Here is a 21,265-nt window from a genome sequence, read left to right as displayed (position 1 = left end):
TCCATCCTCCCCCCCCCCCCCCCCCCCCCACGGCCTTTCGTGCGTCAGAAGAAGGCGCGTTTGCTCTACATATATGGTGATTGTAAAGGAGGAAAGAGACGCCTACTTCTGCAGCCCTTAAGGGAGCACGGCACAGAACGCGCGTTTGTTATCCGCCGTGCGTTCACTCCCCGTGAAAGCGCGCGTCCCTCGCGCCCTTTCACTCGCACATAAAGCGTTCGGCGGCGCGCGGCGACGATTTCATCTCCATTGACATCATACGGAACCTCACGGCGACGGCGACGGCAGAAATCTGCTTTGGAGTGTCCATATAATTACTATCGCAATAAAACTAATAGTGTAGTAGCTACGGGTCATTTGTCATTGAAAGCTGTCAACCGACACTTTAGGCTCTGTTCAGCAAATTCTGGCTCAGAGAAGCTTTTCACGACGGTCAATTGGCAACCGTCTCCGAAACGGGTTGTCAAAACGATTCTAAGGGCAAAGGGGCACGCGGTGATTAATGAGTACTATGCTCACCCCTTCTGTGACGATGACATGCCCGGCACGCGCACCTCAGGAGACAACGGTAGTCACGGGCCTCTTAGCTTTTGCTGTCAGGGTGACCGCACGCGAAGTATGTGACGAAGCACCGATATTCCCTCTTCTTGAGGTCCGTTTTGTCCACTAATGGGCATTAAACGCGTCGTCATGCGCTGAACCGTCATTTCTCAGGGCCAGACGGCCCACTAGTACAACTGGCTAGCCGCAATCGTGTCCATCACGTTTCAGACCAGTTGAAAGCGTGCCTCCGAATGAATTTCAGAACCGTGCGCCACAACCGACAAGGGTCGTTGACGAGTCATTACTTGCTGCCTCTAATCGCCCCTCCACGTGCCGGGTATAATTGGGCAGTGTCATGAGCCCGGTGCCTGCCTCATCTTGATGCCGTCACCGTGACAAGTATCCAACGCTGACCATCAATTATCCTATTGTACTTTGCTTGTCAAGCAAGGATCATCGTCAACCCACCACTAGCCGTTTCTCTCCCCTTTCTTCACAACCGTTTCGTTCGGCTAGACCAGGTTGAACAAAAACGCCGATCCTAAGCCCTCCGAGCAGCAATTAAAGGACTAACTATAGTCGGGTACAACTTTAGAAGACAGGAGGAGGCCCCGCCCTGTTGACCGAAGCGCAGCAGCCAATTCCTCAGCGACTCAAGAAATAGTCCCGCTCAAAAAATTGTGACTGCTTTTAAAACGCGTATTTGTCGGTATAAATAAAATTTGTGTATCTTGACGAGTGTTTTGGTAAAACTATCATGATGGAAATGCTGCCGCACATGCAGGATTGCCAGAGAAAAATAACTCCGTGCCTTCTACAACGCTGTGCGTCGTCTGTAACGGAGCAAGATCGACGGCACCGGGCGTAGTAGTCACTGGCTTAATAGCATAAGGTTCATATTTACTTTTTGTGTGTTCGCACAATGTTATTTTTTTAATGTGTTGGGCTTATCTTTAATTAAATTTTTTTTCTTTTTTTTCGTGGTTGCGAACCTGCGATCTCTTGAGTTCGCGCACGATCGCGCGCGGAATTCCGTGCCAGTTTTCAGCATGGAGCACAGCGAGGTGACATCGGAACGCGATCCTTTGTTGCCGAACGAGCTTTGTGTCACCTCGATGACCACACCACCAAGGAGCCTCAGCAAGAACAAGACCGGCCACATCCTGAACAGCGATTCACGCAACATGATCTTCCACTGCTACATGTTTTGGCGTAACAGGAGCCTGAACGCAGCGTGGAGGACACGAGCAAGTTTGTCGCCGATAAGCTCGGTGTCAGCCGAAGGACTGTGTTCAGGGTGAGGGAGGAAGTTAAAGTTTCGCATTTTTCGGGTGGCAAACTGACGACGCCCTCGCGAAAGCGCCCACGCAATGCGGAGAAGAGAAGACGCAGCGCGAAGTTTGACAGCTTCACGTTGTGCGCGCTGCGGTCATGTGTGCACGATTTCTTTCGCCGCAACGAGATACCGACGGTCGAGAAGATAACTACCGAGTTTCCCCATCACTAAGGCGGTGTACTGTGCGCTGCCTGCTTGCCGAGATCGGCTTCAAGCACGAAAAGAGAAGCCGCAACTCGCTGCTTATCGACCGGGATGACATCACCAATTGGCGGAATCGCTACCTCCGTGACGTGGAGCGCTACCGGGCGGAAGGCCGAAAGACCTTATACCTTGACGAGACATGGGTGACGGCGGGACACACTCGGTCGATCGTGTGGACAGACACCGTGGTGCAGAAGCGCGGACGCCTGTTCGCTGGAGAAAATGGCCTGACGACGGGTCTAAAACAACCTTCTCGGAAAGGTCAGCGCCTGATCGTGACGCACATCGGCAGCGAGGATGGTTTCGTCGACGGCTGCTTGGATGTATTCAGAGGCCAAACGACAGGCGACTACCACAAAGAAATGGATGGCAATCGCTTTGAGGGCTGGTTCAATGGCGTTCTGCAGAAGTTGCCAGATGGTGGCGTCATTGTTTTAGACAATGCACAGTACCATAGCCGGCGAGAAGAGAAATTGCCGACGACGGCCTGGAAGAAGGAAAAGATACAGGAGTGGCTCACAAGCAAGAACATCACCTACGGTGAAAGGATGATAAAGAAGCAGCTCTTTGAGCTGGTGGCATCTGCAAAGTCACGCTTTCTGAGCTACATCGTAGACAACACAGCTATAAGGGCCGGTTGCATTGTACTCAGGCTCCCGCCGTACCACTGCGAATTTAATCCCATTGAGCTTGTGTGGGCCAAGGTCAAAAATGGCATCGCTGCGGACAACAGAGACTTCAAGCTGTCCACGGTTGACGTCATCTTGAAGGAGAAAATCAAGCAGGTAACGGCAGAAGGCTGGAGGAAGAGCATTCAGCATGTGATGGACTTGGAGGCAAAGTTCAGACTTTACGTCTGGGAGTGAGCACATTCAACCCATCATCATCCAGCTGGGTGAAGATGACACTGAAGAAAGCGACTCCGACTGCGAGCTGTCTGGTATTGAGCCACTCGACGAAGCATAAAGGCTTCTTATGAACAAAAGAACAGCCCTTATAAGGGCTATCAAAATTTTGCAGGTGGGTTCGCAACAGCCAACCATCTATTCCGAGACCTCTAAAATAAATAAGCAGTTCCATTTATGGCATATTCCTTATAATAGAAGCTCAATTCTGATAAGCAACGTCCTGCACACATTTTGCTCAATTTAAGAAGTGGCATAGAAACACATTTAAATGCTGGAATATCTGAATTGAAACACTATTGTTAACCCTGATTATCGATGGTGGGCTCAAAATGCTCATTCGGGCAGCCACCGTCGAGTTTGACGCGCCCTGTAGTGAAATAGCAGAAGTCAGAGCACGCTTTATGGTTCTGTTAGCAGTCTGCATTGCAAATCACAGTCATGTCATAGTGAGTGGTAGTGAAATAGCAGCAGACAACACGAAACTGACAGCCACTGTCAGCATCTTGAATGCCAAAGCACATTCACGTGGTTGCAATGTTTATTTTGTTATCTGGCTCACACAAGTAATGCGAATAAGAGAACAAATGTAAGACATCATTAGCTTAGTGGGGCCCAAAATGCTCATTCAGGCAGCCACCCTCGAGTTTGACGCGCCCCATAGTGAAATAGCAGTAGTCAGAGCACGCTTTATGGTTCCGCTAGTAGTCTGCACTGGAAATCAGTCATGTCACTGTGAGTGGTGGTGAAATAGCAGCAGACAACACGAAACTGACAGCCACTGTCAGCAGCTTGAATGCCAAAGCACATTCATGTGCTTGCATTGTTTATTTTGTTATCTGGCTCACCCAAGTAATGCGAATAAGAGAACCAATATGAGACATCATTAGCTAAGTGAGGCCCAAAATGCTCATTCAGGCAGCCACCGTCGAGTTTGACGAGCCCCATAGTGAAATAGCAGAAGTCAGAGCACGCTTTATGGTTCCGTTAGCAGTCTGCACTGGAAATCAGTCATGTCATAGTGAGTGGTGGTGAAATAGCAGCAGACAACACGAAACTGACAGCCACTGTCAGCAGCTTGAATGCCAAAGCACATTCATGTGCTTGCAATGTTTATTTTGTTATCTGGCTCACGCAAGTAATGCGAATAAGAGAACAAATATAAGACATCATTAGCTTAGTGAGGCCCAAAATGCTCATTCAGGCAGCCACCGTCGAGTTTGACATGCCCCATACTGAAATAGCAAGAGTCGGAGCACGCTTTATGGCTCCGTTAGCAGTCTGCACTGAAAATTGAAGTGTTGTCATAGCCAATTTTAAATTTATTAATCTGACTCGAGCAAGTAATGCGAATGCAAGCACAATTATTAACGTGATTAACTTTGCTAGCATTTTTGTCATATTTACGTACCGGAAAAATGCTCAGTAAAGTTGAACGTGTTTTAGTGAGTCACTTTGTTCATTACAAGCCGTAGGCAAAGTGACGGACAGATTCAGACAGTGGTATTGGGGAAGTAATAAATGGTGAAAGTTGCAAAAGCTCTCACAGCACTGCTTTGCTGGACTCCATCCACTAGAAAACTGCATTTGTAATGATGAAAGCGTCAAGACAGGAAATGATACCCCACTGCACAATGTTATATAAGTGTGCCACCACATATGACGGGCAGCAAAACCATCTGTTTATTAAGACTGAATGCAACAACATAGCAAGGTGCTGTTTCACAATATGGCACCTTTTCATGTGCACTTATGGCAAGCTACCGTATGCACTGATGCATAAACACATTAACAGGGGTAAGAGACGAAGTAACTGTGCAAGCCACGTGATGCTTTTAACATTTTGTATCTGTCAATGTTTCTGTTGTCACAGCTGATAGAACTTTCTTTGGTGCAAGTTGGTTAAACACGTTGGGGTACCCGCACAAGAAGCAAGCTCAGAATAGTAGGAGAAAACAAAGCAAGGTGACAGACTGAGGAGGCAAGCTAGACAAGAGAAACTGGCTTTAATGACATCGGAGAGGCGAGCCCTGGTATTCACTAGACTTGGTGCTTTGAATGAGACGAGTTAATGGAATTGTAAAGAAAGTCGTGGCTGCAGCATGCTTACAAGAACAAAAGCAAAAATAAAAGGATTGAAATAGGAATAAATACATACACGCACGGAAGAACTCACATATTCACGCACATCAACACAAACGCGAGCATGAAAACTAAGATCTAAAATACAAAAAAGGGCGAAATAACTAGTATACATAAACGCACAAGAAAGCACGCACACACATTTAACGCTGACGCGAGTAGAACTATTAGGAGTCAGTTCACAAGCAGCTGTGCCTACTTTGTCGTACTTTTTTTTAATGTGCATATTGGCTCTGTTGCCTTCACTGTCATAGGAATTTTTGAGTAGCGACATATCACGACAAAGCGCAAAGCTGTGTTGTGGGAAAGCAAGTCGAGCGCTGACAGCACAGCTTATGCGCGATTGTGTCACAGCAGGCTTTCTACAGCTGGAGCGTGCAGTGAGCGAAGAGTTCTAAGCCACACAGCGACGCGAATTCATGCCAAGCTCCCTTGCAACGGCACCAGTGTATCAGTCATAATTTTATATTAGCATTCAGGCTGACATTAAGGAAACAAACACTGCTTCCAAACGCCTGACCGTTAACAATCCAATGACATTCGCTCAAGCAGCGCGTGTTAGTCACTGATTGTTAGCATTGGTGGAAAGCAATCAATCGACGGTGTTACACAACACTCGAAAGACGCTGCCAGACGCTCGGCTATCCTATCACACTGCTGCCAACGACCGGTCGTTTGCACGCTGAGCTGGCAGCAACGAATCTTTGCGTTGGAGGTTGCTTTCACAAATCTTTTCTGTTGATAAACTCGCAGGTTGGTTTCATCCGCGCACGCTTTTCTCATTTATCCTGATAATGGTTTTGCTCCATCACTTCACCACGTCCGACGAGAAACGCAGGGGCACAGTACACAAACACACCCGCCGCTCACAGTAGGCACCAGACTTTGGCCAACTCTCGTCGTCGTAACTTCACTTAGGAGCAAAAGAAAACACCACGGAACAAACACGTACGATGTTTCTTTGCAGCGGTATGTCGCCGCGGGATCCTGTTTCCACACGAAGCGCAGCGCAGCGTCACCGATGTTCGCTGCAATCTTTCTTCGCCGGCTCATGGCTCAGAACAAACGCACGCGGCACAAATTGTTCATCGTAAGCTCACAATAATATTTCCGGCATGACAGACCACCACAAACAATTCGAATTCACTCTGACGAAGGGAGACGCACAGAGCTGACGCGACTCGGCCCAGTTCGAAGCTAGGGCGGCCATGTTAGGCATGTTCTCCGTCGGCGGGGACACCGGCCGTCCGGCTCATGACGTCACCTGAAGTGCGCGCCTATTGGTGCCGGATCGTGTGCATCCGCCTTTGAGGGGCACATGCCGCGGTCTTCTAAAGTTGTATCCGACTATAGTGCTTCTAGCAGCAGGCTTACACCCCCCACCCAAGACTAGGCAACAACTTGTCTACAGTCTTGCCTAAGCCAAAACAAGCAAAATCCGGCTGCATGTAATATTACACTTATGCAGCACCTTAACAAAAAAAGGAAAACTACAGGACTGCCCTAAACATTCTTGCATTACGACTAGGTCCTTCATACCGAGTAATCGTGTGACACGTGAAACACCTGCGGTGTAAAAAAATCAAAAACAACCTGTTGCACTAGTTAGCTTACAAAAAAAAAGAACAGCTGAATTCTAACACTGACGAAACACTTCATACACGCGACACGTCATGCAGTACACGAACACTCAGAAGAAAATCTAAGCCGACAAAATAGTGCATTCGCAATAACGCAGCTAGGGCAAGGCAAGCACACGCTTTCCGCCCCAAAAATGATCGGGTGCCCCTTGTGGGGCATTGTAAGAACAAAAGAACGTCCCTAGTTTAAAACAAGCATACGAACCATGGCTGAACACTTCTGCTGATGCAACAGCACTCCGCAAATGTTAAATAGCCTATAGCATACCACAAGGCTAAACCAACAACACACAGCATGACGCATGAAAAGTCGCGTGCAACACTGCGACTGCGCGCGTACTGCGAGCCTCCACTCCAATACACTGCGGAAACTACATGAAAACGCGTTGTTGAAAACAAATTACAAATGAACTCTGGTAAGCGCTTACGCTAGCACAACTAGACACAGAACCCAGGCAAACATTCAAGTTATTAATGAACTAATTCCAAAGGCGGCCAGCATATGATGCACCACATAAATACACAGGGATGTAAGCAACCCTAAAGCCTGAAAAAAAAAAAAAGAATGCGCGCACTGTGAGCACAATCAATGTCCCCGTTTCCATTAATTGTCCTGCAATTCACATCCAATGGTGTTGCTCCAGTCTCATCCCTCGCCGCTGCTCGCGGTCGAGCCATAACATGCCTAAGGTGGCACTCCAATTCGGGCTAGACCCACTTGGGTCTAGCCCGAATTGGGCCTGGTGAAATTCGGCGAGGTTGCTGTCCCTTTGCCGACTTACTAAAAATATTACGGGTGGAAGCAGCTTCTACGCTCGCTCATTGACCACCAGGGTCAAATACATGCGCCGAAAAAGTAACAAAAAACGTGGGGCCTCAAGCTGCGCACAGTGGCACACTTATTCCCCGCTGCGGGCGAGCTTCTGGTGCGCAGTGCATTGTCCTACATAGCCCAGATCCAAGAGGACCCCAGGTACCTCGACTGCCGAAATACTCTAGTGGCCTGCAGCTCTCCTTGATCGCAAGTGGTGCCTCCGTAAATTGGTGGTAACACGCCCCATTGTCCTTCGACAGCTGCCTAGCCCTGTTGATGCAATTGCGGCCGCCCGTGCCGCCGAAAAGCGCAGCTGGTGCTCGCGGTGCCTTGTTCACCACGGCGCGCGGTGCGCTCATACCTAATATGACCGCGTTGCTCGCGTCAGTGCTTGTCGGGATCGCCGCACCTTTACTCCGCTGACAAATCATGTACAGCCCGCCATCGCACGGCTGTCCCCCGTCTGAGTCCGAAAGGCAACGTTTGTCAGCCTCATGCGTAATCTACGCCGGCAGGTTGGAAAGACAACGCTACACTACTTGTTCCCGGTGCGAGACTGGCATCCTCATCCTGGTCGCGCGACATATGTTGAATGTCGGTGACGATGATGGCAGGTGATGCCGCAGTTGATATGGCGGTTGTCAATTCAGCGCCGCAACAACCATCACAGCCCGGGTCAGCGCTTGTAGTGTAGCTGGGCCTGTGGATCGTGATTGTCTATGAGAGAAGCACTCTCATGCTGAGAGCTCTCCTTAGCCCAATAACCACCATCCGACACCTCCATAACCTCAACGGCTTGTGTTGCGTCGAGCACATCTAGTGCCTCGATCTCCGCCTCTGCTACTACTGCGCCCTCACGCCCTGTGTCGCACGCGCCAACCAACGCCGCTGGTGCCTCCTCCGAAACCACATCAGTGGAAGTGTCCGAGGCCTGCTGAAGCTCATTGTCAACGCTTTCCTTTCTACAACTGCTCCTGTTCCACACTGGCAGCTTATTCTTTATGTCATTGAGATTCAGTGCGAACCTGAACCCGGGAAGATTTCTGCACTCGAATGCCTGAGTTCTACCCTCTAGTCCTGGCGCCCATTCCTTACTTCTCTGATCCTCCGGCAACGCTCTCGCTTGCTTTAGCTTTGCTGATTCTAGCATACGTTACAGCTACTGGCGGTACTCCTGAGCCATTTTCAAAGCGCGCTGCATTTCTAGCTCCGAGAGCTCGCCTGTCCCCACGCGGCTTTCGCTCATCCATTCTGGCTACGCGTACCTCTGAGGCGTCAGTTACCTGCCCAGTGACATTTCTCTTGGCTCGAACACAACAGGAGCGAGCGAAAATAAGACGAAAGCAACTCACCCCATTCGCCCGCCTGTCTCCGTTGTCGGCAGCTCCGCAATGTGTGGTGAAAAGTGGTTCCGCGGTCCGCTGGTGGTGAGTCGTCGAGGGCTGCCTTAAAGCAGCCGCGCCTCGTTGTCTTCACAGAAGGCACTGAAATCTGCGGCCTCCAGCCGCTACAGCTTCCTGCTGCCAAGTCCGTCTAGACGGTGTCGACCGGAGATCGAACAACGTCTTCCGTTGTAAATTCCTTCTTCGCCCGAGGTGATACAGCTTGGAATACATTTCTAGCGCCGCTTTTATTACACGCACCGTATACGGTGCTCGCGCCGTTTGGACAAGACGTAATGAGCTCTGAAGGCACTTACATGTCCTCTAAAGCTGTGGCCAAAGCTTCATGTCGTGTCCACAGGCACCGTCTACGATATGCATCGAAACGGAGGTTTGCTGCGCCGCACCGGCGTCACGCGCTTGCATTGGAAACGCGGACGCAACGGGGGTGGCTGAGGCAAGCAATGGACGCGTCACCACATGATCAAACATGGCAGCGCCCAAGGGAGCGCCGCGAAAATGGTCAATAGAAGAGCCGTGGATGCCGAGCAGCAAGCACGCTCGGAGCGACAGCGGGCGCTCGCCCTTCAAAGACAGCGCCGACGCGCGGAATTTGCTCGCCAGCACCGGGCAAGCTATAGTGTCAACATCATGAAAAGAATAACTAAACACAAGATAAACACAGTATAAAAGAAGATAAAGACAAGGAAAACCCCGGCGAATCACTGCTCCGCACTTCCCCAGCTTTCACGTTGTGTGGATCTGCATTATGACTGAGTTTAGATTAGCTGACTGATTAGCTGACTGACTTAGATTAGCGCCGACCGACACCATGATAATAGAGAGTTTTAGAACGGGGGCCCCAAGCGGCCTTGCGTTGGTTGCTCTTGGCACGGCCGCTGGATCAAAAAAAGGACCTGTTTTTTTATCCAGCGGCCGTGCTCTTGGGATCGGAGGAGCATCAGAGTTTTAGAATTGGGGAAGAGCAGCGTTGGGATGCGCGCTCGGGACGCCGCAGTGGTGGAAATAGCAGGCGCCGGAACGCAAGAAACTAACAAACAAGAGACTGTTGCAAGTGAAACCTAAAGAAATGCATCTTTAATTTTAAAAAAAGCTTGGAAATGTTTGCTATAAAAATACTGACTATGTTTTATTTGTGCGACTTCTTTCTGCCATGTTTAAGCCAAAGGGAGGGGCAGGGGTCAAAAGACGCTGACCCGAGCGCAGCTAGCGTCTTCTTGCGTCGCGCTGAGTCTCTTGCCTCTAAGAACGCCGAAAATCATCCAGAACAAGTCAAGTTTTCCCTGCAACCAACTTGACTGAGAGATCCGAGCTCTGGATGGCTGCGGCTTGTTTGTCTCGGCTATCACGCGACCGCTCGTCGCCCGCGCGAGCCACCCAAGGCGGCTTGGGATCCCACGTTATTTCTCGAGTTGAGCGTCTTTGGTGGACGCTACCGCAAAGATCCAAGGCTGCCTTGCGCTTTGCGCATGCTCAGTTGCAGCCCGCTATCTCCTGCGGCTACGAGGTGTTTGGGGCCCCAATTCTAAAAGTCTCTTATGTTTTTCTGCCAAATGCACTCCGCGTCAGACCCCCTAACGCTCTAACCTGCTGGATGCCAGCCGCACCTACACCTTCAGCGGAACAGCACAACAAGGGTGGTGGCATTGACACCTATGGCATGAATGCGCTTCGAGCATCCGGATAATTTCTATCGTAATAATAAAGACTAATAACAACCCCCTCCGGACCATTGCTCTCATCGTAATAAATCTTGCAATTCGCCATTGCTTTATGGCATGTGTTTATTCCTTTTGTCTGTCTCCGTCTCCTGTGCTATTTTGGTGTCAAAAGCTACGTTGAACCGACTAGCCCAGCTTCGCACTGTTGAGCTCGTTATGGCCAATTTCGCCAGCATGCATGCATGCTGTTATGCTTTGTATTTCGCTCAGCAGGTTGCAAGCACGTTCCGCTTTTGCGATCCCCAACAACATGTCGCAGCGCTCAGGAAGTTGTGTGTGCCTGTTATAGGCATGCGGCGGGACACGCACGCACTAACAAACGCTGTGTGAATGTACGCATACGTTCCAGGTGTTACACGCCGAAGACGCCCGCGCGCGGATGACCCGGTTGCAGCAGGAGTGCTCGGGAAGCCACGCAGCTGCCATGCGGGGCTGAACTAGATTTGAAGTTCACCTCATCAGAGTGCCACCGGCGAGGACAACCGGGCGTTCTAACGGAGGTTCTGCAAACAGCGCGCTGGATGGGATAAGTGCGGAAACGAATTTTTGAACCATCACGTTAAACGGTGTTAATTTAGTCTTCAGGAACAAGCTTAGTGATGTTCACGGCGGCGTGTCTGGTACTGCTTGCGACGATTCTTTACAGGTATTGTGCCACTACACCGACCACCATAGTAGGCAACTAATTTTACAGAACATTTTAAACCTGCTTAATCTGCAGCTTTCTTCAGCAAGCCAGTAAAGTCTGTTGTTCTGCTCAGTGGAACTGGTATACATTTGCGGCAATTGGCCTGATGCTATCACCTCGATCCCATCTGCTGGCTACTGACTGCTCACAACGTGGCAACTCCTTTAATTCATGTTTTCATCGCACGAATGTGCACAACTGTTTTGCAGCCTCAGATAGGCTGTAGAAAATAAAGCACCCAAACGGATAATCTAAAATGCCATCTTATTATTCACCTCACGCTTTCGAAAACCCTTTGTTTTTACGGGTAGTCTGCATATATCCTTATCTCTCTGTCATGTGTGGTTGCGCATAAAGAAATTCAGCAAGAGGGGACACTCGGAAAAAATTGGCAACAGGAAATGCATCACGCTAGTATTTACATCAGGCGATAGTTCGCGAGCACCGAAAAAAAAAAGAATGTGAAATGAAGTTAACAGACATTGTTTGTTTCTTTTTTATTCTTTCCCGCTAAAACTAAAACAGTGTTGGATATAAATGAACGTATACTTTGCGACTTATTTTTCTTGCTTTACCTAGCGGCAGGCCAATGACGCGCCAGATGCATGCGTCATGCGCCAGACACTCCACCGAAGCGTGCAAGGACGGGTGCACGTGTGAGCGCTCGTAGTTCGGCGGCCCGTATGTCTCCTTTTTTTTTAAATGTAGCTTGGTTTCTTGAACTTCTGGCGTATTCTTGCTTTCCTTCTGCATTGGGACATGACACCACTGCACTATTGGACTACGCCAAGGTGAGAAATTTTGTTTCCCAGTCTACGACGCAATTAGGTTTTTTCGGCACGGGACCGAGACCTATTGACGCAGTTAGCGAAAAACAGCTTGGCCGTCTTGGCGCACTTAATTTAGGATAATTAATCGTGCTGGGAACTGTTTCCGACGCTTCCTCGGGGATTATTGTAACGTATTTCGGTACTGTTGAGGCACACTGGCCGCACAAGGTGCTGTGACGCGTTTAGCGAGAACCAACCCGGCCGTGGTGACAAAGTTAGTTTGGCGTGTAGTGAGTGAATCTTAGTGGGGCAGGTTTGTGACGTTTTTTGTGGCCCCGCAACAACATACACCTTCTTTCGATACTCACACTTGTCGAAAACGCGATGAGCGATGGCCAAGAGTGATGACATGGGAGTGTGTTGCTGGCGCCGGCAGAACGCGCAAAATATAACGCCGAGGACCACAACAGAAATTTGATATTCGAAAACTCCGTCTTCTAAAGAACTGAAAGCAGGCTTTGCACTCACACAGTTGTCTTGAGTGCGATTAGAAGGCATTCTGCGAGCGTGTAGCATGGTCCGGCTGGGAGCCTCTGTTGCGTCTGTTGGTTGCTGGCGCGGGCAAAGAGCACTGAGACCGTGAGCGATGAGTTGCAAACAAAGACTAAACATTCTTTTTTTTATTCTCTCGCGAGACACGGGCAGGCACGTGCAGCAACAGATTTGTCTTTCAGGTGCTTAACGTGGTGTTTAAAAGTGGCGCTATATACAAGCCACTTAAACGCGGGCCAGCTATAGCGGCGCACGGATGGCGTTCACTACACGTTCATCTCTGTGTACGTGGCGTACCATCGCGCCGCCTGAGACCAAGTTTTGGAAACGCGAAGTCGCCCGCGTATTTGACAGTATCTTTGACAGTATCTATCTATCTATCTATCTATCTATCTATCTATCTATCTATCTATCTATCTATCTATCTATCTATCTATCTATCTATCTATCTATCTATATATATATATATATATATATATATATATATATATATCTATCTGTCAAGCAGCCTACGTCTTTGTGCTCTCATGGTCGTTTTGGTAACTTGGTATGTACCAAAATTGGCAAACTATGGCAAGAGTATATCACAAATATAAATGATTTGTCACGACATATGAATGTCATGATATGCGTGTCACGTAGGTCATGAAACAGCCACCTATGTCTTGGTGCTCTCATGATCGTTTCGTTAATTTCGTAGTTACGAACATTGGCATAGTATTTGATGAGTGTATTACGAACATACGTGATAGGTCATGGCATAAATATCATGACATGCGTGTCATGTAGGTCATGACAATGACCCAGCGAAAAAGATTGACCCTAAAAACCACTGAAATGGGTTCGGACGTGGGTAACAATTGAAGGAACCACTAAATGATGCTGGTAGAAATTATAGTCATGAGCATGACTCAGCAAAAGCGACAATGACTCAGCGAAGGAAGATTAACACTAAAAACAGTGGAATGGGTTCGGACGTGGGCACTAAGTGAAGGAAACACTAAACAATGATAGTAGAAATCATAGTCATGAGCATTAGTCAGCATATATGACAATGACTCAGCGAAAAAAGATTAACACTCAAAAGCCACTGAAATGGGTTCTGACGTGGTTACTAAGTGAAGGAAACACTAAGGATGAGGGTAGAAGTCATAGTCTTCACCAAGACTCAGGAAAATGTCAATGACTCAGCGGAAAAAGATTAATACTCAAAAACCACTGAAATGGGCTCGGACGTGGGCACTAAGTAAGGTAAACACTAAAGGCTTGCGGTAAAAGTCATAGTCATGAGCATGAATAAGGCTTTCGCCTTAACGTCTCTTCGGTGTAGCTAAATGGACTCCTGAAGACTCATGACATGAATGTCATGACATGCGTGTGATGTAGGTCATCAAAGAGCCGCCTACGTCTTGGTGCTGTCATGGTCGTTTCGTTAGCTTGGTAGGCTCCCCGCGCACTGCTTCACCTGACATCGATTCCTACAGCTAGGGCTTGGGATCTGCCGGCTTTTTTCTACGCCATGCATATAAAAGCGAATTGCTTTGGTTTGTAATGCCACTCATTCACCGCTTTCGTACGTTTCGCCTCTCCACGCAGTATTCGTATGCCTAAATACCAAATTGACAAACGCTTGTTATTAACTTTCTTTCAGTTTATGCTCTCCGGTGGAGCTTCGTACGGGAAATACTGGTTACCTGGGCCACATCGTTGGATGAATGCACAAAGAGGCCGGAACGAGCATTTGTATAGAGCAAAATAAACATTTCCTCATTTCACAAGATATCTTGCGTCTACTTTGTGAAATTGCTCATGGAAATGTTTCGATGGGGCTTGAAAGGATCGTTCGCGACCATTTTTACCAAATAATAAACACATTCCGCACAAAAAGCAAGCGTGGAAAATAACAAAAGTCAAAAGCCTACGCGGCACAAGCAGCACAGTCACAGCGTAAGCTGGTGGAGCCGCTTAAGAGCAGCGATTTTGGCACCACATACAACAGGGTCGTCGCGACAAAGTCCTTTCGCCTCGTTTTGACGAGAGCGATCTAAACTGTACGCCCGGCATCGACGGCGAGCTGCGGTTTGTAATGCTCTCTGCACAGCAGTCTGCTCAGCCCGATGATGCTTGGCTGTAGCCGCGCACGTAGCTCTACGATTCGCTTCTTCAGAAGCGGTTCGTACCTTGCGAAGATACTCCATAACGTGTACCGAAGAGGTACCGAAAATACGTGGCGCACATCAAACATCGGGATCGCGTTTTTTGCATGTCTCGTCTGAATCGCATCTCGTCGTCTGCGCCTTGCCATGCGGCTTTAGCAGGCGCCTTAACTAGATGGCGCCAGCATATTGGCGGACGCTCGGGTCGTCTGCGCCTGCGCGTGTACCTAGGGTGCGTTTATAGGGCCTTTTTCTGACGCTGATAACAAGCGTTTGCGTGGCTGTGTGGTAAAGTATGCAACTCCCACGCAGCGGGCCTGGGCTCGATCCCGGCGGAGACAGGGTACATTTTTTCGCATTTCGGGCGATAGCGGTTACGCGGCGGCGGCGTCGGACAACAACGCGAACCGGAACGGCTATTAGAATGAGCCAATAACAGCTTACGCTGTAAAATAAAAAGATGGGTGTAGCCGGCATACCGCGTGCCAGCTAGCGTTCAAAACGCGCGCGCATGATACCTACCGGACGTGTGGTTCAGGTTTCCATATCAGCTGCGTATTGCGCTACAGTCAATTCGGGAGGTGGGCTCTATGGAAGTGTCCGCTCTTCTTCAATTTCTTTCTCTATGGGTTGCGTTTCACAACACCTAGCTTATGAAACTTAGGCTATCTATGTTTGTTATTCAACAGAGATGAACCACATTTATCTTGTTTATTTCTTGTTGTTACGGACCACGCAGCATATTTCACAAAATGGCACTGAACACGTCGCAAGAATTAAAGTTACCTCACCGGTTACATGTAGCATTATTTTACACCTTAATGCGCCATCACTGCGCAGGTCTCAGGAAAGTCATGCCTGCTGGTAACCGTCGAAAAAAAAAAGAACAGCTTACTCTTGAACCTTGAATAACCGAGCTCCTCAGTCTAATAAAGTTTTGCTCATTCATGCAAAACTTTATTAGACATTTATCACGACTAGCATAAGCCCATAGCAAGCCCCTAAAGTGCTTGAAGAACTCTTATCTAAAATATTCAGCCTATAGTAGAGCCTTCCGCATGATTACTCAAGTACACTTTAAGGGTACACGAAGACCTCAGAAACGTGAACCTCCGGCTCCAGTATCACTTGTCTATTCTACCATGGTTTATTGAAATTCAGTTGCATAACAATTTGATATTTGGTAATTTTGTATTTTGGTAAATAATAAGAAGAATCTTTCGTCTTGCAGTGGGGATAAAAATAGGCTGCGGAGGCTACGGCAAAGCATGACCTGCCGTGGTAATGTACGTCTGTCACCCACAAATAAAACTACAACAATTCACAAACACGACCATCGAGATACTACTAGCGAGGCTACCGTGCCTGAGAACCACTGTGCCATCTATATGCACAGATGTCACGAATCACCTTCGTGAGCCCATCCCACCCCGCAGTTTGATTTTCCCTCACCGACGAGATAGAAATGCCTGACCTATTACTACTTTATTTACAAGCCATACACGATGCGATCAAGTCGATAGGCAAAGTACTCATCATCCCGACAGGGCAAATTACTGACCCCCTCAGTGCAGTGACTCACCCCAAGAAAGTTAGAAAAATTGTACAGTTCCTCACATCTCAGTATTGAGGTGCACTGGGTGCAGGGGAATGTTCAGAATAGTTTCAAGCATACAGCAGGACAAGTCATTCGATCGCCTACCACGTCTAAGGTACCTGTTTTTGGACCTGAGAAAGGCGTTTGATTCGATTGACGACTATATCTTAACTGAAAAAATGGAAATATACGGAGTACGAGGTGTTGCAAATGATTTGATAAAAAGTTATACATGTAATAGAAAACAGTTTGTGCAGCAGGGAACTACTGCATCTGGCATGCTCACCCAACATCAAGGTGTCCCGCAAGTTTCAAAGTTAGGACCGTTACTATTTCTAATTTATGTTAATGATATTACAGATTTACCAGGTTAGCAAACGTTGGCAATGTATGCAGATGATACAAATGTGCTCTTTACAGCCGATACTACAACAGAATTACAGCAGTGTGTAAATAAATATACAACTTTCTTATCTGACTGGTTGACGACCAACAAACTCCAGCTGAACGCAGCTAAAACAACCTACATAATATTTAGGGCGCCTAATAAAAAAAATTGAGGGTAGAATAGAAGTAAAATTTAACAACTTCCTTATTAAAGAGGTTAAACAACAAAAGTTTCTGGGAATACATTTTAGTGAAGAATTGTCGTGGAATACACACGCAAATTCCCTTGGCGGTGAATTATGAAAAAACATCGGTCTAATCTATAGAATTGCACAACTGATCCCTCTATGGCTGAAAAAAATCTATAATGCACTTATTTATTCAAAGCTTTCCTACGGTATATTGGTTTGGGGTACAACCACCAGAACAAATTACACGAAATTGATTACCTTACAAAAAAGAGTTATTCGCTTATACGCAAATTACCATGGCTGCTTTTCAGATCTAAGAACCGGTCCACTATTCCAAAAATATGATATGCTGCGTGCAGACAGGATATATTATATGCAAATTCTTCTATAAATCCAAAAGAGAAACCTGCAGGTGCACAATGTAGTGAACGTAACCTCTCTGTATACTTCTTGCAACACAGCACACGACACGCACCAAAAGCAAGGACCAATTACGGGAAACAAACATTTTTGTATCAGTCCACAAAAATAATTAACAGATTCAGTGCATATGTATCCTTAAATACTTACTTTAAAGAGATTTAAAAAAGAAATAAGAGATTGGTTAGATAAGGAAGATATATACTTTAAAATTGAATAAACGAGTGTATTAAACGAAAAATGTTTCTGGCATGAATTACATATAATTTTTTTCAGGATCCACATGATGTGACTTCATTCAATATTTTTGCGTTTTGTATTAACACAAATAGGTTTGCATCCACGTCCTGTTTCCAGTTCTTTAAGTTTTGGCACACAATTAGGATGTCTGTTTTCTTGCGCATGTTGTTACTCTATTTTACTCTATAATTTCGCTGACGTTTATTTTGTGTATAATTGTGCAATTATAGCACACCATTAGAATCTATATATGATATGCTTAGTTGTACTTAGCTGTTGCTGTACATTTTTTAGAAATTTGAAGAGTCTAATGACCATTGACATTGCTACCATGGACGTTTACTGTAACCAACGCTGTTGTAACGCGCAAAATTGTGCATATCTGTGTGATCTGCTGTCAAACCAGTCGTTCGAGGGGGGGGGGGGGGGGGCTGAGACCTTTGTCAGGCTTTATGCCTTTAGTCGCAGTCTACCCTCGTTTGAAAGAACGCGAATTAAAATTCAATTCAATTCAATATCTCTTCAACCGGATACCCAAGCTCTCCGCCAAGCATTGACACCTACCCACCAACCGGACACAAGTGACTTCATTCCACCGAGTCTCAGCTTGCTTAGCCGTAATCTTACCGAGCCGCAAGAAGTATATCTCTTCTGTGGCTTCGGGCTGGAATGGCCGTTATACCTTCCTTCAAGTGGGTTGGAGGATAATAAAAAGACGCCCAAAAAACGTGCACCAAGGTCTCGGCTTCTGTGTCCACGTCAGATGCTCTACAGCTGCTTTGGACGTGCGCTGAGATGCACGTTATCCGATTTCTGTGAAAGTTTAGCATATTCCACACCTACCTGAAAACTACGCCCGTCGGATGATGGACAACAATTTTGCAAAGACATTGCTATAGTTCCGGCACGATGGAGAGTTGGAAGCATTCAGTTGATTTGAATTTATTCCCCAGAGCGCGGCCTTACGTGCCCTGTCTTGAAAGCAATCTGCGATGAGCGCAGGTTCTAGGCGAACCGAGGCCTGATAGCTTCGTGTGCGCTGTTTTCTCAACGCTTAGTTCACGCTGAATTAGGTGAGGGGCAGGGTGAAGGTCAAATCGCCCACCGCTGCTGGCGCTCTTCCTCACGCCAGTGTTTTGACAGCGAATGTCCGCGCTCATCGCGTGAGTTGTATTTGTATGTGCGCGCGTGACACCATGCTTGTTAATTTAGTTACTAAGCGCATTTTTATGAGTATATTCGGCCGTTAAATCTATCATCCTCATTTCGTATAGCTAACTTATTTGTTATCGTAATCTTTGCAACGTTTTGAGGTGAAACTGCGACTTTTTTTTCCATCACGGAGAATATGGGGAAACAATTCTTACGTGTGGTGGTCTGCGTGGAAGTGTATTTTCATATTTTTGCCAGAATAAATTTGCCATTAAATTGCAAATCTTCTACTTTACGCAAAACAACAGCGCTCTGAGCGGTACCTTAGGGCATATTCTTTAGGTAATGTTGCTAAAGACAGATTTCCGCGGACGCAGTTTGTCGCTGGTGTTTTGGTTGCAGCGATTTTTCTGTCTATTTGAAAATATGGAAACATGTTGGCACATAAATATGCGGTCAAGTTTAAATATTTCAAGGACGTTTTTAGATACTACTAATAAGCGTGCGAGGCAAAAAGTATAAAAGAAAACGTATATTTCCAAATTTTGTGTTCCGAATATTGCTTTGGTGTCATCTGAAAAAAAAAATCGTAATACTGCAGTTTATGCAGTGCAGGCTATTTAGAAGGCATAAAAAAGGCTGTTTACAGCGCCACAAAAAAAAGGACACCTAGATGGTGAGACATTAGGAAAGATAAAATATAGTACTGCGAACTTCAGTGTAAGCAGTGTGCGCAAAATCAGTGTGCAACATTATCCTCCAAGTTCATGTGTATGTTTCATGTTGAATACAATGTCAGGTTAATGAAACGTTGACGACGATGAAGTTTCAGTGCAATTTGTTTTCGCGCTTTTCCTGTTGTCCAAAAGCCGTCAACGTTATTATCGGCATCGGCTCGCTATGAACACTGGATGCTATCAAAGGAATAGAGCTGAGCGAAATAAATCCTTGCATTACACTGGCCAGAGTTACTCAATCAGGCTAGTTCTTCCGAGATCCCCACTTCAAACTCTGGACATGTTAAAATAACTTTAATGGGTGTGAATGCGAGCAAGTTGGTACAAATCCATCAGTGAAGAAACATCGCAAAATACACACAGACAAGGAAGGAACACAGGACAAGGGCTGAATGCCAATTGCTTGGGTTTATTGTGCTTATAAACAAGTTTACCTTTGAAAAGGGGGTGTGGTGAGGCGAAACTGTCATCCACTTCCAACAGCGTTTGCCTTAGGTGATTAAAAAGTCAATTCGTAAGCTTGAAACTAAAGTGCACTATCATATAAGTGCTGGAGATACCTTAACGCTTTGTCAGTAAGAGCGATCGATGGAGCGCTGACGCATGCGGAACCTTTCTACATCAGCGCAAAAGCTTCAAAAATCTCGGGTGCTATATGGTCTCTACACCGTCGCAAAACCCGTGTTTCTTGAATGACCGGATAGTAGCCACACTTTGCACAGTGGATGACCAGATTACTACCGCATTTTTTTTTTCTGCGCGATACTGGCGTGCATGAGCATGCTAATATCGGCCAGATTTTCCTACATCGGATCGGCTGAACGAGGTCGTGGTCTCGTGCACGGCTTCACTTTTTCACAAGCGAAGCCGTGTAAGAGCAGCCTCGCTTTGCATGGCCATGCAAAACCAAGGCCGTGTACGAGATCAAGTTGAAGAGGGGGAGGGGGGGTCGCACATCGGTGTTATGTGACGTACCTTGCAGTTGTCGTAGGAAAGTCTTCTTGCAATTCTGTACTCTTTCGCACCATGAAAATGTATGGCGCAGCGCAGCGGAAGCAGCATCCAATGTTTTGCAGCTTAGCTCTTTTCTCGTCTATAAGCTTAGTTTAGCAGTGCAGGATTCTGTCGCGTGGTCCTTAGCTCCGCAAAAAATACAGATGTCCAGAGACAAATTTACTGCCGGAATCGAGGCAGAGCCTTGGTGGCTCTTCTGTTTTTCAACGTCGATTACGCTTTCGATAACGACTCCTTTAATTCAGAAGTCATGATGAGAATGCTCTCCCAGCTTCTCACTTCCAAGCTCCGAAAATCGGGAACTCGAATTTTGTAATTTCCTACTTGTTCTGTAGTAGACTCTCTCAACCTTGTTCTCTTCTTTTTTTTTTTTTTGGTCTGGTGGTATAATTTTAAACATGAACGCTGAAAACCGCGCAACAAACGTACTTGAATGCATCTCGCGATAGATATGGATTTCTAGCGGCAGTGAGGACCTGCTCCTGGCTTTCAATATGCCATTGTCACTTATGAGCAAATGAAAGGTTTTGGTCACGTAACACATAGAGAGACAAAAAAAACAAGGTAAAAAAACGCTTCTACCGGGGTACGGAATCCTGGTACCCAGCGTAGGCAGCGGATACTTTACCCCAATGACAACAACGGGCAACGTG

This window comes from Dermacentor silvarum, chromosome 5 (genome assembly GCF_013339745.2).
Source record: "Dermacentor silvarum isolate Dsil-2018 chromosome 5, BIME_Dsil_1.4, whole genome shotgun sequence".
In the NCBI taxonomy this organism is placed as follows: Eukaryota; Metazoa; Arthropoda; class Arachnida; order Ixodida; family Ixodidae; genus Dermacentor; species Dermacentor silvarum.
This window is presented reverse-complemented; position numbering follows the sequence as displayed.